Source organism: Lutra lutra, chromosome 7, assembly GCF_902655055.1.
Source record: "Lutra lutra chromosome 7, mLutLut1.2, whole genome shotgun sequence".
Lineage (NCBI taxonomy): Eukaryota > Metazoa > Chordata > Mammalia > Carnivora > Mustelidae > Lutra > Lutra lutra.
In genome coordinates this window covers 54343781-54359063 of record NC_062284.1, presented here as the reverse complement: position 1 = coordinate 54359063, position 15283 = coordinate 54343781, and the positions used below count along the sequence as shown (strand labels likewise).

At 39.7% G+C, this 15283-nt stretch overlaps 1 protein-coding gene across 4 annotated transcripts in view; it reads right to left on the bottom strand.

Annotated features, from left to right (window-relative positions):
• LOC125104767 (formin-1-like) overlaps window positions 1–15283 on the bottom strand; it is a 426092-nt gene that overhangs the window by 192620 nt on the left and 218189 nt on the right. The gene's annotated exons all lie outside the window — the stretch shown is intronic.

Sequence of the window (15283 nt, the reverse complement as noted above, 5' to 3'; positions counted from 1 at the left end):
TGCTCCCTAAGAATTTTCACCCTGTTTTGCTATCAAATGCAAAACAAAGTGTTCATAAAAATTTGAGCATGCTTGAATATATCTTCTATTACTTTTGCTTTGGGTTTGGAAAAAGAAAACTGTAAGAAAAAAAAAAATTGAGATCCTTCTGGCTATCCTCACAAGTCTCCCTTAGAATACCTCTTCTTTTTTTTTTTTTTTAAGATTTTATTTATTTATTTATTTGACAGAGATCACAAGCAGGCAGAGAGGCAGGCAGAGAGAGAGGAGGAAGTAGGCTCCCTGCTGAGCAGAGAGCCCGATGTGGGGCTCGATCCCAGGACCCTGAGATCATGACCTGAGCCGAAGGCAGCGGCTTAACCCACTGAGCCACCCAGGCGCCCCAGAATACCTCTTCTATGGGACTTCTGGGCCAACACAGCAGAAACCAAAGGTATGAGAAGAAGTTATCACACATGTGTATTTTCTAGAAGTTTCCATATTAAAGCTGTCCCTGATCAATATTTGGGTCTGTTTCATAATTTTTCATAAGATAGTAATAAATAAGCAACACAAATACATAGAAAATGAGAGTTGATTTTCTCACATGTGAACATGGCAGCCTGATGCAACTCCAAAAAACCAGGTAAAATCTGGACACCATCCATTTTATGTATAGCATAGAGAGGCACCTGAGCTCTGGATTTATACCACCTGATTTGCATCCCACCTTAGCCACTTGCTAGCTCTACAAACTTGGGCAAGGAACTTTGTGTCTTCACATCTGAGTTTTCCCAAGTGTAAAGGGGATGACTGTGAGCCAGCTCTAGGGTTTTTAGAAAGGTACATGACATCTGAATAAATGTTACTACTAGGTACTGCTGCTAATGATAATATTAGAAGACTGACAGATTTACAATCATTCTTTCACATTTCCAAATAATGCCATCTTTGTGGAATGATGGGCACAAAACCAAGAAAAGCTTTAGCAAGTCTGGATAAACAAGGTATTACAAATACAAAAGTTTACCCAATCTTTCAGAAGTCTACTACCAAATGCCTGAAAGTAATTTCAAGCATCATTCAACTATGAGATCAAGATAATCAGTGTTTCAACGTCTTGCCTGTCACCATCTCCCCCTCCTGCCCCTGCCCACCTCTACCTACAGCCCAGCCCTAATGTCCACAGAATGGCTTGCCAACATGTCAATTTCATGACAATGACTAGTTCAGTTCTGCCACAACAAACTAATTCTGGCTTCTTGTTCCCAACTAACTTTCTTCCAAGAAGGTTAAGATGACATTGATGAGCCAATAATTTTCTTCAATTTTCAACTTCTTAGTAATAGGAAAAAGTTGTAAAGACATGTTCCACAGAGAGACTTTCCCTTTATCACACAACTGACCTGTATCTATAGCAAACACCTTGGTCCCATCTCACCCCCTTCCCATCCACCTCATAACCTATGATCTTCTGAAGCCGATGAAGCTGACACATGTACCTATACATTGTTTCAGTGACTCTCTTGCTTAGTGCAGTGGGTAGAGCCCAAATCAGCCAGGTTGTTTAACCTCTCTGGACCTCAGTGTTCTCATAAGTAAAATGCAGATACTAACAGATTCTACCTCATAAGGCAGGTGAGAAGTAGAGGAGTTAATATACATAAAACAACAGAGAAGTGTTTGGAACACAGTAGGCGGCTCATAAGTTTGCTACAATGATTACTTTGTTGCTGTCCCAGATGCCAGTGGCCACATCACCTTGCTTTTAGCTCTCAGCAGGCTCCCTGCACCATACTCTATGCATCTAAAGCAAAGATAAAGATACTTTGTCTTTCTGTTTGTTTTTTTAGAGAGTGCGCCTGTGAGTGGGAGGAGGGGCAGAGGGAGAGGAGGGGCAGAGGGAGAGGAAGAATCTCAAGCCGACTCCCCACTGAGCAGGGAACCTGATGTGGAGCTCCCTGGAGCTCCATCTCAGGACCCTGAGATCATGACCTGAGCTGCAATTAAGAATCTGATGCTTAACCGACTGAGCCACCCAGGTGCCCCTAAAGGCGAGTTCTTTAATTTGTTCTAGCAGTTGCCCTTTCTCACTGTCTCTTCTTCCCAGCAGAATTTTTGGGGAAAAAACATACAACTCTCACTCGATCTATTTTCTCATCCATTCTCCCTTCAGCAAATCATAATTGACTTCTGCCCCCAGGCCAACGCCCCCAACTCATTGAAATCCTATGATTTGAGTGTTGCATTTGGTCAGCATTTTGCAGTGATCCTGCCCTCTAGGCTGCATTGTTAAGGAGTTAGAAATGCCTTGAAATTCTCCAGCTTCTACCCACCCCCAATTTCTTCCCACTTCTCAGCTCTCTCCAGACATTCTGCGGACTCCTCTCCCTCCATTCATCCCCTAAATGTTGTTCCCCAGGCATCCTGCTTGCCATTTTACCCTTCTCACACTACACAATCTCTCTGAACCATCTTGTGTACTCATAGGGTACAGCAACACCCAACTACTTTACACTGTTATTTCCCAAGCAGACCTTAGAGCCATCACTCCAACCACCCTCCTGACTGATCTACCTCCATGTTTAATCAGTACCTCAAACTCAACATGTTCAAACACATCATGAACTCGTCATTGTCAAACCTCAATTTGTTCTTCCTCTGAAATTCCTTCCTGCAGTTAATGGCATCGCCATCTTCCTAGTCATCACATTCAGACACCTGGATGTTATACTGGATTTCTTGCTCTCTCTCTCTCATTCCCAACATACTATTTACCAACAAGCCTCACTAATGTCTCTGATTCATTCTCTTCCTTCCATTCGCAGTGCCTCAACTTTTCAGTTTATCAGTTTATCCAGAGAATGCCAACAACCACCTAATTCTCCTGACCACAGTTTAGCCATACTAGTTCCAGGACAATATTTTAATAAATGCAGATTTTTACTCTTTAATATCTCTTCAATAATTGGCCATTACTTACAGCCTGACACTGAACCTTTTTAGCATGGACACACTTAAGTCTCCTTTGATCTGTTTTCTGTCAGCTTTCTCCTCTTTTGGCTCCTGCCTCTTCCCTAGATAGGCCCTGGCTTCCATACTTGCATAGCATCTTGCCTCTCCCAGGACCATGCTCACTCATGTATCTGGGCCTTTGCAAATGCTGTCTTCTCTCAACACCCCTTCACTCCTGCAAACGCCCGAAGTAAGGGGACAGATCACTAAGCAGAGGTTCCATGGATGGCTTCCTCACAATCTGTATACACCGATATGAAGAATTGCCATATAAGAAAGAAATACCAAATTTCCATATACTCCATACTGATATGTTGGGATTATAATAAGAAACCCTAATAATCAAAACTTTGGCAAAGCTAGTTTTTAACCCTCTCAACCTTCTTCTATTAAGTGCCCTTTCCACTTTGCACGTGGAAACTATGTGCTGTTTTTACTCTCCTTTACCTAGAACCACAGCTAGAAAGACTATTAGCGATTTGGGGAATCAAACCCAAAGTAGAACTTTCAGTCAGATAATCATGTACTCCTTCCCGGACAAAGTTTGCCCAAGATCCTGGGAATCTTTACGAAATGTCAAGTCCAGTTCCTTCCAGCCAAAATCTGTTTTTCTGCATTCATCCCAACATCTCATTTGAAAGGAGACAGGTGCTGAGGTTTGACATCTTTCCGGTCTTCCTCAAGCTTTATCTACCAGATGCCATCCATGTTTTACCCACCTTCCTTTACTCGTAACTTTATTGCTTCTCCTGCTGTCCTTTTTAAGTGCATCCTCTTCCCATTTGCAATCGCCTACAGTGATCTATATCCATTTCCTTCTAAAGGATTCACATTCACAATCCTTAAGATAACAATTCCAATTAAACCATTCCATTTTAATCTTCCTTTTCCGTACTGGCACTACTTTTTTGTCTCATGTCGTGCTTGTCAGCCTGCTCCCCATTAGAAACACCTAGAGAGCTCTGTAAAAAGTACCGATGAGCAGGACGGACCATCCTCAGATATCTGAGATGGTGTCCTTGCGCTGATATCCTTAAAGCTGATATCCTTAAAGCCAGAGAATTCCAAAGGGCATCCAGAGTTGAAATCAACAGCCACTGTCCTTAATCTTTACTCTGCTCCAGGCACGGCTGAGACAGGATGACGTCACAATATCAGTGCACTCTTTTTGGCAAAGACTTGGGTCATTTCAGAATGGCCAAAGGAACATGTGTAATTTGGAAAAGCCCCTTCCTGATTCTGACCTGTCCCCATAAGGGGAATACCCCTTCATTACTTATATTGAAAATAGTTATTCTGCACAGCAGATAAGTCTAAATTCTTTCCATGATGCCTCATGGCTCCTTAAAACTTGGCCTTTCTCTGCTCACATCTCCAGATACCTCTCTATACTTTCCCTGTGCTGCATCACTACAGAATCAGCATACATTCAACCCCCACATTGCTATGATTTTACATATGCTATTTGTACTACTTAAAACACCTTTTCTCTTCATTTCCACTTAGCAAAAGCCCTGAAGGAAAACTCAGTCAAGTTCAGCTGAACCTTCTGGCTTAAACTTTTCTTGACTCTTCCTGACAAGAATTTTTCTTTGACATTGCTGCCAAAGAACCTGCTAGGTTCATGTCCCATTATAGTCATTTCTGCTTATCTTCTTTGTAAATCTAAAAGCTCCAGGCAGTTGGGGACCGTGCCTTATTCATGTTTGAGCTTCCAGAACATTGCACATTGCTTGGCTTGTTAGTGATCCAGAAATGCTTATGGAATTGAACTATTTCCTTAGTTTTAAATGTCAAGACTTCCTTGTGCCCCTACTAGGCACCTGGACTTGCAGCTTCAAAAAATTTTTTTAAAGAGAGGTATGGGTGTTCACTTCCTTTTTGACCGTCCCACGCACAACATAAACTATGAGATTTCATAGCTGCTATTGCCTACAACATTCAAATAAAAAATCCAGGGGTTTGGGGGTTCTTTTTATGTATGGGTATTTCTAAAAGTTGACATTTAATTTTAACAACTCAAAATATTACAGATCAGTGCGCTTTCCACAACGAGCTTAAAAACTGTTCCCGTAAGTATAAAAAACTACCTAGTAGAATTGAACCACATTTGTGATTTTAATCTGATTAGGGACTGGACTCTAGGCTACTTCCCCAGCCTCCTCAGGGGCTGGTCTTTCCTTCCCCTTGCCGAATCCTCATTATTTTTTAATATCCTTCACATTACCACTGTTCAGAGATATCATCGAAGGAACACACTGTACTGAAACCCAAGCAACAGAGGGAGACTTTTGCTTGTCTGGTCCCCACAACATGTCTGTCAAAAAGAACGTGGAAAAGTGCCTGCTGATGAAAGACATCGTGATGGTGCCAAGCAATGTGGAAAAATCATCTGTTAGCATTTTGTTGTTACGAACCATCTCTCCCAGTGCGGCTGCCAGGACCAGTAAAAATTCAGGTTATCTGCTATACAGCTTGAGTCACTCAACCTTTTCCAGGGACCCTTCCAAATTCTACATTTGAGATGGGAGCAAGCTAGAATATTCCCAGGGATGGCACAGAAGCACAGTGAAGCTTTACCACTTCAGAGAAGTACAGCCTAAGGAGATAGAAGGAGAGAAAGGGGGGCTCAAGGGCATTCAAGTGTCTTGAAGGGTTGGAACTGGGGCCTCAAAGTGCTCAGGTGAAGTGAGAAGATAGTGGTTCTACGGCCCTGTATGTGGGCATCCCGGTTTCCCATTTTGTTTTGGAAAGCTGCACAAAGGCTGCAATAATTCCCCATGTCGCTGGCTTACACTTGTTACTCTAAAAACAAGTCTCTATTAATAAAAGAATGGCACTGGGCTTGATAAAATTCCCAGAAGTTAACAATAGCTGGTTTTAATCAACTATTATCAATACTCTTTTTTGGTTCTTATCAGAAAATAAACCCTATCATGTTACAACTAAGAGGCCATCTCAGGGACACTCAGAAACATGAGGCACATCTGACACAACGATATAATTAGAACTTGCTAGGAGGAATAAATAAAGAGACTGGGCTGGGAAAGGAGTAAAGAGCCATTGAAAGATAAAATGGCACTTAAGATGACTTGGGAGTAAAACCCAACACAGGCGCACGGGATGTCGGGTACGAAATTAAATTACACATGTGTAAAAATGGTGCCGTATCTGGGAATCACCTGCCATGCTGACGTTCAGTCAAGATAAGGAGGGAAAAGAAACCAACGTAAAGCAAGTGTGCTGGACCCTGTGCGAGGCACCTTCATTTAATCCTTGCAACTCTGTAAGGCAGACCTTCTGGGAGATGTGTAAACGTCATAAGACCCCATGCCTGGAAAAGGGTGACAAAGAAACTTCGATCTGGCTGCCATTAAATTCACACTCTTTCCACTTTACCATTTTTAAACTGATGGTAGCTAAAATAATAGTATTTCATAATTATGTTTGAAATTGAAGAATAGTGGACACACAATGTGACATTAGTTTCAGGTGTGCAGCATAGGGATTCAACAACATTGTGTGTTAGGCTGTGCTCACCACAAGTGTGTAGCTGCCATCTGTCACCATACAAGGCTTATTACATTACCACTGACTATATTCCCTATGTCATACCTTTCACCCCTCTGATTTGTTTATTCCATTACTGGAAGCCTGCACCTCCCACTCCCTTTCACCCATTTTACCCATCCCCCCCCCCAAACCCTTCCCTCTGGTAACCACAGGTTTGTTCTCTATATCTATGGGACTGTTTGGGTTTTGTTTTGTTTTTTAGATTTGACATATAAATAAAATCACAAGGTATTTATCTTTCTCTGACTTACCGCACTTAGCAAAATGCCTCTAGGTCCATCCATGTTGTCACAAATGCCAAGGTCTAGTTAATTTTTATGGCTGAGTAATATTCCATTGTGTGTGTGTAGTATTTATATGTATGTGTGTATATATATATATATACACATATGTATATATATATATATATATATGTCACATCTTCTTTAATCATTCATCTATTGATGGACACTTGGGATGCTTCCATATCTCTGCCATTAGTTTTTTTTTTTTTCCTGGTATTTCTATTTTTAACTTTCTGAGGAAACTCCATACTATTTTCCTATACAGGTTGCACCAATTTACATCCTTGCTAACAGTGCACAATGGTTCCTTTTCATCCACATCCTCACCAACACATGTTGTTTCTTGTCTTTTTGATTCTAGTCATTCTGACTGGTGTGAGGCGATAGCCCATTGTGGTTTCGATTTGCATCTTCCTGATGTTGAGCAACTTTTCATGTGTCTGTTGGCTAGCTGTAGGTCTTCTTTGGGAAAATATCTATTCGGGTTCTCTGTTCATTTTTAAGTCAGATTATTTTGGTGTTTTATTTTGGTGTTGAGTTGTGCAAGTTCTTTATATCTATATTTTATATTAACCCTCATTTGCAAATATCTTCTTTCATTCAGTAGGTTGCCTTTTATTTTATTGATGGTTTCCTTCACTGTGCAGAAGCTTTTTATTTTGGTGGTCCCAATGGTGTTGCTTTTGTTCCCCTTGTCAAAGGAGTCATATCTAGAAAAGTGTTGCTAAGGCCAATGTGCATGAGATTAGTGTCTATGTTTTCTTTAAGAAGTTTAATGGTTTGGGCACCAGAGTGACTCAGTCGTTAAGCATTTGCCTTTGGCTGAGGTCATGATCCCAGGGTCCTGGGATCAAGCCCTGCATCAGGCTCCCTGCTCTCTGCTCCCCCTGCTTGTGTTCCCTCTCTGGCTGTCTCACTCTGTCAAATAAAGAAATAAAATCTTAAAAAAAAAAAAAAAAAGGAACTTTTATGGTTTCGTGTCTCACATTTAGGTCTTTAAACTATTTTGAATTTATTTTTGATTTTGGTGTAAAAAAGCAGTCCATAATAATTACTGACTAACAACATTACATACTATCTATGGCTTACAATGCATTGGTATTACATTAATGTTTATAGTTATGGCAACAACCTCTGACAAGGCTGGTATCATAACTGTTTTCCAGATGAAGAGGGGCATAGAGACAGTAAGTAAATTGCCCATGAGACAGATTCAAATTCAGACCTTTTCACTTTAGAGTTTTCACCCTATCCTAGATCCTCCGTTATTAATAATCCTTCCCATTCAATACTCTGAAATCAGAATGCCAACACAAAAATAGATACTTTCTGACAAATGCTTTCCTTAAAATATTTGCCCTCCATCCTTCTGGAAAAGAACTGGAGTCAATGGGTAATAAATCTGAAGGTTTTGGTTCCTAGGTAAGTGGGAAGCACTGGCTGAGGGTCAAAAAATCTGGATTCTGCTTCTGGTTATTACAGTCATTAGCTACTTGTACCTCCAAAATGTTTTACTTCCTGTAATCCACATTTTATTAATACCTAAAATGAGAGATCTAAAATACTTAGTAAATTTTCCTTTAGTTCTAAAACGCTGTAATTTTCACACCCAGACTTCATATCTCTTCCTCTCAAAACTTCCTAGACTATAGCTCTGCTCTTGAAAGCTTGATAAAGATTTAAAGCACAATATTGTCTAAGCCATATAAAAATAGAGTCCCAACACTCATTAATGCAAATGTACATACAAGTTCAAACAGACTCATTAAGGGGCTCTGAAAACACACCAGTGGCTCAGTCTACTGTTTAGATAAAGTCATATGTTATTTTTGCAATCTGATAGTTATTATGAGGATTCAGGAATATACTTCAAAAATAAACAAATATAACCACGAATCATCATCCAAGGAAGTAGTGGGGAAGTAAAACAGAAAAAGCTTTGAAATCTGGACTGCGGTTCCTACCTGGGACACAAAACAAAACAAAACTTAATTGCAGCCAGAGTGCTTTTGTGGAATCAAAGAACAAAAAATCATTACTCACAGGGGGTTCTGGTAATGTTTTATTTCTAAGTTATTAATATCATTACATGTAGTGTAATTCACAGAATGGACGTGCCTTGGGATATCCATGACAATGATTTTCAGACTTCATTTTTGCAAAAAATAATTCTAAACCTAATGAGCAAACCCAAGACTGCACATGGTTAGGCAATGAGCCAACATGCTAACTCCTCTATTAAAAGAGAGGAATTGGAATTTTATGTTGTATTATTATCACCACTGGAGTAACAGCTAGTCCAGTAACATATGTATTACCCACTGCAGAGTACCTGGGAGCTTAGAGGTAACAGATGGTAAATCCTGGTCCTCAATGTGGTGACAAACTGAGGTTCTTCAAGTAATTACAGCAATTACTTGAATATTTCCTTCTCAGCTCACACACTGTCTATGAAGGGACACCATCTTATGGCCACTCTATGGCCATCCTATGCCCCAAAGTATCATTTTGGAAACTGTCAAATGGATTCCTAAATTATATTTGCCTCAAATACTCCCAAACTGTGTATTTTTTTCTGGAAGTGAGAAGTACCAGGTCACTTAAATAGCATTATCAAGTGGGAGCACATGAGGAAGGGCTAGCTGTTGAGTTCTGTCTGGTACTAAAAGTAAAGATGACATGCATAAACTCTGGGATTATGAATTAGAAAAAACTTTCCACCTCTTTCCCAAAGTCATAGCTCTCTAGTAACAAGAAGAGGACCGGGGAGAGATTGTGACAAATTCCTACTTATGGACTTACTCTTCCCGGTTGTGTTATATGAACGAGAGAGACTGGAAATAAATTTTATCTCACTTATACCTAAGTCTCTCTAGCATCTAATGTTCAAAAAGTTTTAATGAGCACATATAATACATCAGTTCTTGTGAAAAGTGTCAGAGAAATGCAATACTTAAGAAACTACCCATACTTTGAGACATTCTAGCTGAGAAGAGATACTTGTCAGTTTCAATTTTCAAGAAGGTTGAGCTATACGGATTTTATATTTTTATTATTGACACATAACATTTCCCTTGAGAACTGAAGAAAACCAAGGTCCACACCAGTTGCTTTGTCCAGCAAACATATCCCAGGTTATTCATGTTGCTTCTACTATACAGGAATAGTCCACCTCAGGCCCACATGTATAACTAACCTCCCTGAATAGCAAGGAGGTATTTGGCTTCCTACCTTAACATTTTTGAACAAATGACCAATGATGTGTGCCTAGGCCACAACCACCTTCTCCTTGCCACTTTGAGTCTTCCTAGGGATTAGTCACTTGGTAAATCTGCCATTGAATGGATTTAAAATTATAGGTTAATTGACAAGGAAAACAAACAAGAGGTTTACATGTTTTTCATTAAGACCTGGGCTCTGGCCTAGGACATGTCCTCTAAGGAAGCTAGAAGGGAAATGTTTTAAATTTCCAAAAATTGTTCACCCCAGCCAAAAGGAACACTCATTATACAAGATATAAGTTGAGATGCCAGAAAAGGACTCACAAAATTAAGGATAGTCTTCATTCTCTAAGTAATGGACCCAAGGAGAAATATTTTCTCCTATAATTGGAGAGACTGGGTCTTGTAATGGAAAAAACACTAACATAGTGGTCAGAGTGCTTGGATTTAGTTTAGTATAAGACGGCTGTACAACCTCAAGTTTCCTTCTTATCTCTGGCTATTGTCTTCCTCTGTAAAATAAACATGTATAAAAAGATCAGAAGGCTTACACACCAGGTGTTTTGGGATCCATGATTCCAGAACTGAGCAGTTCTGCAAACACTAAGTTGAAATGTTATTTCAAAAGGGTATTTAGCTTAAAAACAACAAGGGCTTTAAGAAATAAAGTTATACCAAAAAAACCACATTTCAATACTAACAGCACATCTAGTACTAAGGTATTTGGCTTTGTTTATGCTTTTCTTTTTGGTTTTTCTGGCAATCGGGAATACAAAGTTTTCAATAACATGTTTTGGGATCTACTCGGATGTTCTGAAGACAAATCTCATTGATTTGGAAAGTTGTGACTCTGCACTGGTCTCTTTCTTTTTTAAAATTAAGTCTTGCATTTATGCATGTAAGTATATTGCTACAGCACAGATACCATATTCAGGTAAGCACAGCCAGAGCTCAGGTTCATCTGCTCTGTGTAGGCAAAACAGTCTGCTATTTGATAACAAGCAAAGAAATGAGCAGGAAAACAGGAGATTTGGGCATTTAAATTTATACTTGGTGCTTTTTGGCAGAGTGATGTGTATGATTACAAATAATTTCAGCCATTCTTAGTTGTTACTAATTCAACTGTAAAAATTCCCTGTGATACATGTTTCAATCTTAGGGATTGTTTTAACTGAATACAAGCTTAGGATTTTAAGAGAAAATTTTTTTAACTCTCCATTTTTAACTATATATTTTATAAAATGTGATTCTTGTGATTTTCTTCTAGTAAAATAAAAAAAAAAAAGTATTTGGATGTTGTGGCTTATTTAAGACTCTAAATTTAAAACTCCTAAATTCGAATTCATGTTTCTCAAAAAAGCATCTTCATGAAAACATGTGAGAGGACCTTTATGACCTTGGTACAAGCAGAGCTTCTTTTCTTTTTTTTTTTTTAAATTGAAGTATAATTAACACACAGCATTAATTTTAGGTGTACAATATATTGATTCAACAATTCTGTACATTACTTAGTGTTTGACACAGTAAGTGTACTTTTTTTTTTTTTTGAAGATTTTATTTATTTATTTGAGAGACAGAGTGAGAGAGAGAACATGAGAGGGGAGACAGAAAGAGAAGCAGACTCCCTGTTGACCAGGGAACCCAATGCGGGACTCGATCCCAGGACTCCAGGATCATGACCTGAGCCAAAGGCAGTTGCTTAACCAACTGAGCCACCCAGGCGCCCTCAACACAGTAAGTGTACTCTTAATGAGTTCTTAAATATGCCATCAAAAGCACAATCCATCACAAAAATTGATAAATTGGATTTGGGCACAACACTGTTCAAATAAAACACAGGCCTCAGACTGGGAGAAAATTATCTGCAAAATATGTATCTGACAAAGAACTTGTACCCAGAACATAAAAAGAACTCTGTTAAAACAAAAATTAAGGGGTGCCTGGGTGGCTCAGTCAGTTAAGCAGCTGCCTTCGGCTTGGGTCATCATCCCAGGGTCCTGGGATTGAGCCCCACATCGAGCTCTCTGCTCAGCAGGGAGCCTACTTCTCCCTCTGCCTCTGCCTGCCTCTTTGTTTACTTGGGCTCTCTGTCTCTCTGTCAAATAAATAAAATCTTAAAAAAAAAAAAAATAACCTCTCCCTTTCAAAACAGGTAAATGATTCAAACAGACAGCTGCTGAAAGAACATATATGGATAACATTTAAGCACATAAAAAAGATGCTTGACATCCCTTAACCAAACCACAATGAGAAAGCACTACATACTTATCGAAAGGGAAGCAGGGGAGAAAGGAAAACTGACCCATCTGACAATACCAAGGGCTGGGGAGGATGTGGAGCAACTGGAACTCTCCTAGGTGACAAATGGGAATGTAAAATGGCACCACTAGTTGACAAAACAATTTGGCTGTTTCTTATAAAGCTAAATACACACTTGCCATGTGATCCAACAATCCCACTTCTAAGTATTTGCCCAAATGAAATAAAACATGTTAACATGAAAATCCACACACATACATTTTCAGCAGTTTTATTAATAATCACACACGACAGTTAATTTTGTGTGTCAACTTGACTGGGCCACTGGGCGCCCAGTTATTTGGTCAAACATTATTCAAGGTGTTCTTTGAGAGTGTTTTTAGATGAGATTAACACCTGTATCAATCAGTAGACTCAGTAATGCAGATTGCTCTTCCTAATGGAGGTGGGTACCATCCAATCAGTTGAAGACCTGAATGGAACAAAAGGGTTCACCCTCCTGCTAAGAAAAAAACTCCTCCTGCCTAACTTCCTTCGAACAGAGACATTAGTCTCTTCCTGACTTGGAATGGAATCATCAACACGGTCTCCTCCTAGGTCTCAAGATCTGGGGCTTTCGGGCTAAAACTATGGCACCCACTCTCCTGAGTCTCCAGCGTGTCAACTTACCTTGGAGATCTTGGGACTTGTCAGGCTCCATAACTGCATGAGCCATTCCTTAAAAGAAATCTCTCTCTCTACACACACACACACACACACACACGCACGCACACATACCCTATTAGTTTAGTTTTTGTTTGTTTTTGTTTTGTTTTTGTTTTTGTGGAAGACCCTAGTACACTGCCAAAATTGGAAGCCACCCAAATGTTCTTCAATTGGGAAAGGATAAACAAATAGTGGTATATGCACAAAGGTAAAAATCTAATTAGAAATAAAAAGGAATGGACTACTATTAGCTGCAACAATATGGATGAATCTCAAATGTGTTAAGAAGCTGGACTCAAAAGGCCACATACTATACGATTCCATTCATATCACATTCTGGGAAAGTCAAAGCTATAGGGACAGAAAAAGCAAGAATGGTTGCCAGGCCTGAGGTCAGGAGAGAGGATGTCTTCCAAGGGACACAGAGGAATTTTTTATGGTGATGGAATGTTCCATGTCTTGACTGTGGTTATGGTTACATGACTGCATGGGTTTGTCAAAACTTGTACTCTATAAAGGGTGATTTTCACTGTGCATAAAATAATCTCAATTAAAAAAGTATTTACAGATTGACATTATAGTAAGTAATATATATACACTTGTATACATTTGAGACTGTAAAATAAATATATACTTGTAAAATGCCACTTATCAGTTGCACTTCCAAGCAAGATTTTGTTTGTAACAAAATCTTTCTCTTCTTGTGAAAATGCATCACAAAAGACATAGTGCAAGATGAGTCCCCAAAGCAGCTAAAGAATATCAAAAACAAAGGTCCAGCTTCCCTAACATAGAAGTTCAAGCTTTCTCATGAATGCCATAGCATCTTCACACCTGTGGCCCAGGTTGTGGAAATTTCTGTCTAGGTCAGGGCTGGGATAGGGTTAACGGTGTACCATCTAAGACAGTCCCAACACATTTGGCATCACTTTCACATCCCCTCTATGTGACAACATGGCTGAGGAATGAACAAGGTCTACTGAGAGTCGGAGCGCTGGGCAGGATGTTCCAATGCCTTTAACACTGTGATGTCTCATGACTTCCCCTGTGTCAGTCTCTTATCACCTTATTTATGACGAGTCTGATTTTCTCACTCTAGTTGTTCACCAAGTATTTTCAAGGATAAAAGATCCTACTCCTCTGCTTCTGTAAGTAACAAGGACCTAATGTCTTCTATTCCCAGGTCAACTTGAAGAGTTTTCTCTATTAATGTTCCTCTTAACAAGCCTCCAGAGCAAGGATCAGGGTATTAGGTTAAAAGTGTGCCTTGGGTTTGTGATAGAAAGATAGGTGGTGTCTCTGTGACTATGGGGGGAAAAAACCCACAAAACTATCAAAACAGTCTATTGCATAGTGCAGTTAGAGCAGTTTCCTCCTATACTTACAGGGTCTCTAAGGTGTAGGAGGCCTATTATCCCATCAGTGTTGTAGGCTGCAAACTCTATTCTGTAAAACGAGAATGACATGACCTATCTTGCTCCCTAATATACTTTTCATGGAAGGTGAAAGAATCTCAGAATAATGTAGCCAGAAGAAGTCAAGGAAAACTCTTACTGGGCGCCTGGGTGGCTCAGTGGGTTAAGCCGCTGCCTTCGGCTCAGGTCATGATCTCAGGGTCCTGGGATCGAGTCCCGCATCCGGCTCTCTGCTCGGCAGGGAGCCTGCTTCCCTCTCTCCCTCTCTCTCTTCCTGCCTCTCTGTCTACTTGTGATCTCTCTCTGTCAAATAAATAAATAAAATCTTTAAAAAAAAAAAAAGAAAAAAAAAAGAAAAACTCTTACTGAAAAATACTGCAGAGTTTATTTAATATTAGATACAATTCATAGCAACTAGCTGGGTCTACGGCACATTGTCAGTTGGAAGCTACTAGCACAACCCATCCCCATCTCCTGTATGTGGGTTGATGCATATGCTTAGATGGTGACCTTAGGAAAAAAGGTGAACCTAACGCGGTTAAATAAAAGTCATCCTTTCTTTCTAAATAAAATGCATTAAGCAGAATTCAAATGCCCTGAGAATGGACATTCAAATACACTAGAATTGTATCACACAACAAAAAGCTAGGATGTCACTTATGTATAAGACACAATGTTTATGTGTCAAAATTCTTCTCAAGCAATAGTTTACATATTCATTGACAGGAATCTCCTCTTGCCTACTTACCTCTACCTAAAATGTGCTTGAGTCCTTCTTCTCATATCTGCCCCCTCCTCACAAAAAATGAGGACACCTGCCTCAACCCTGCCC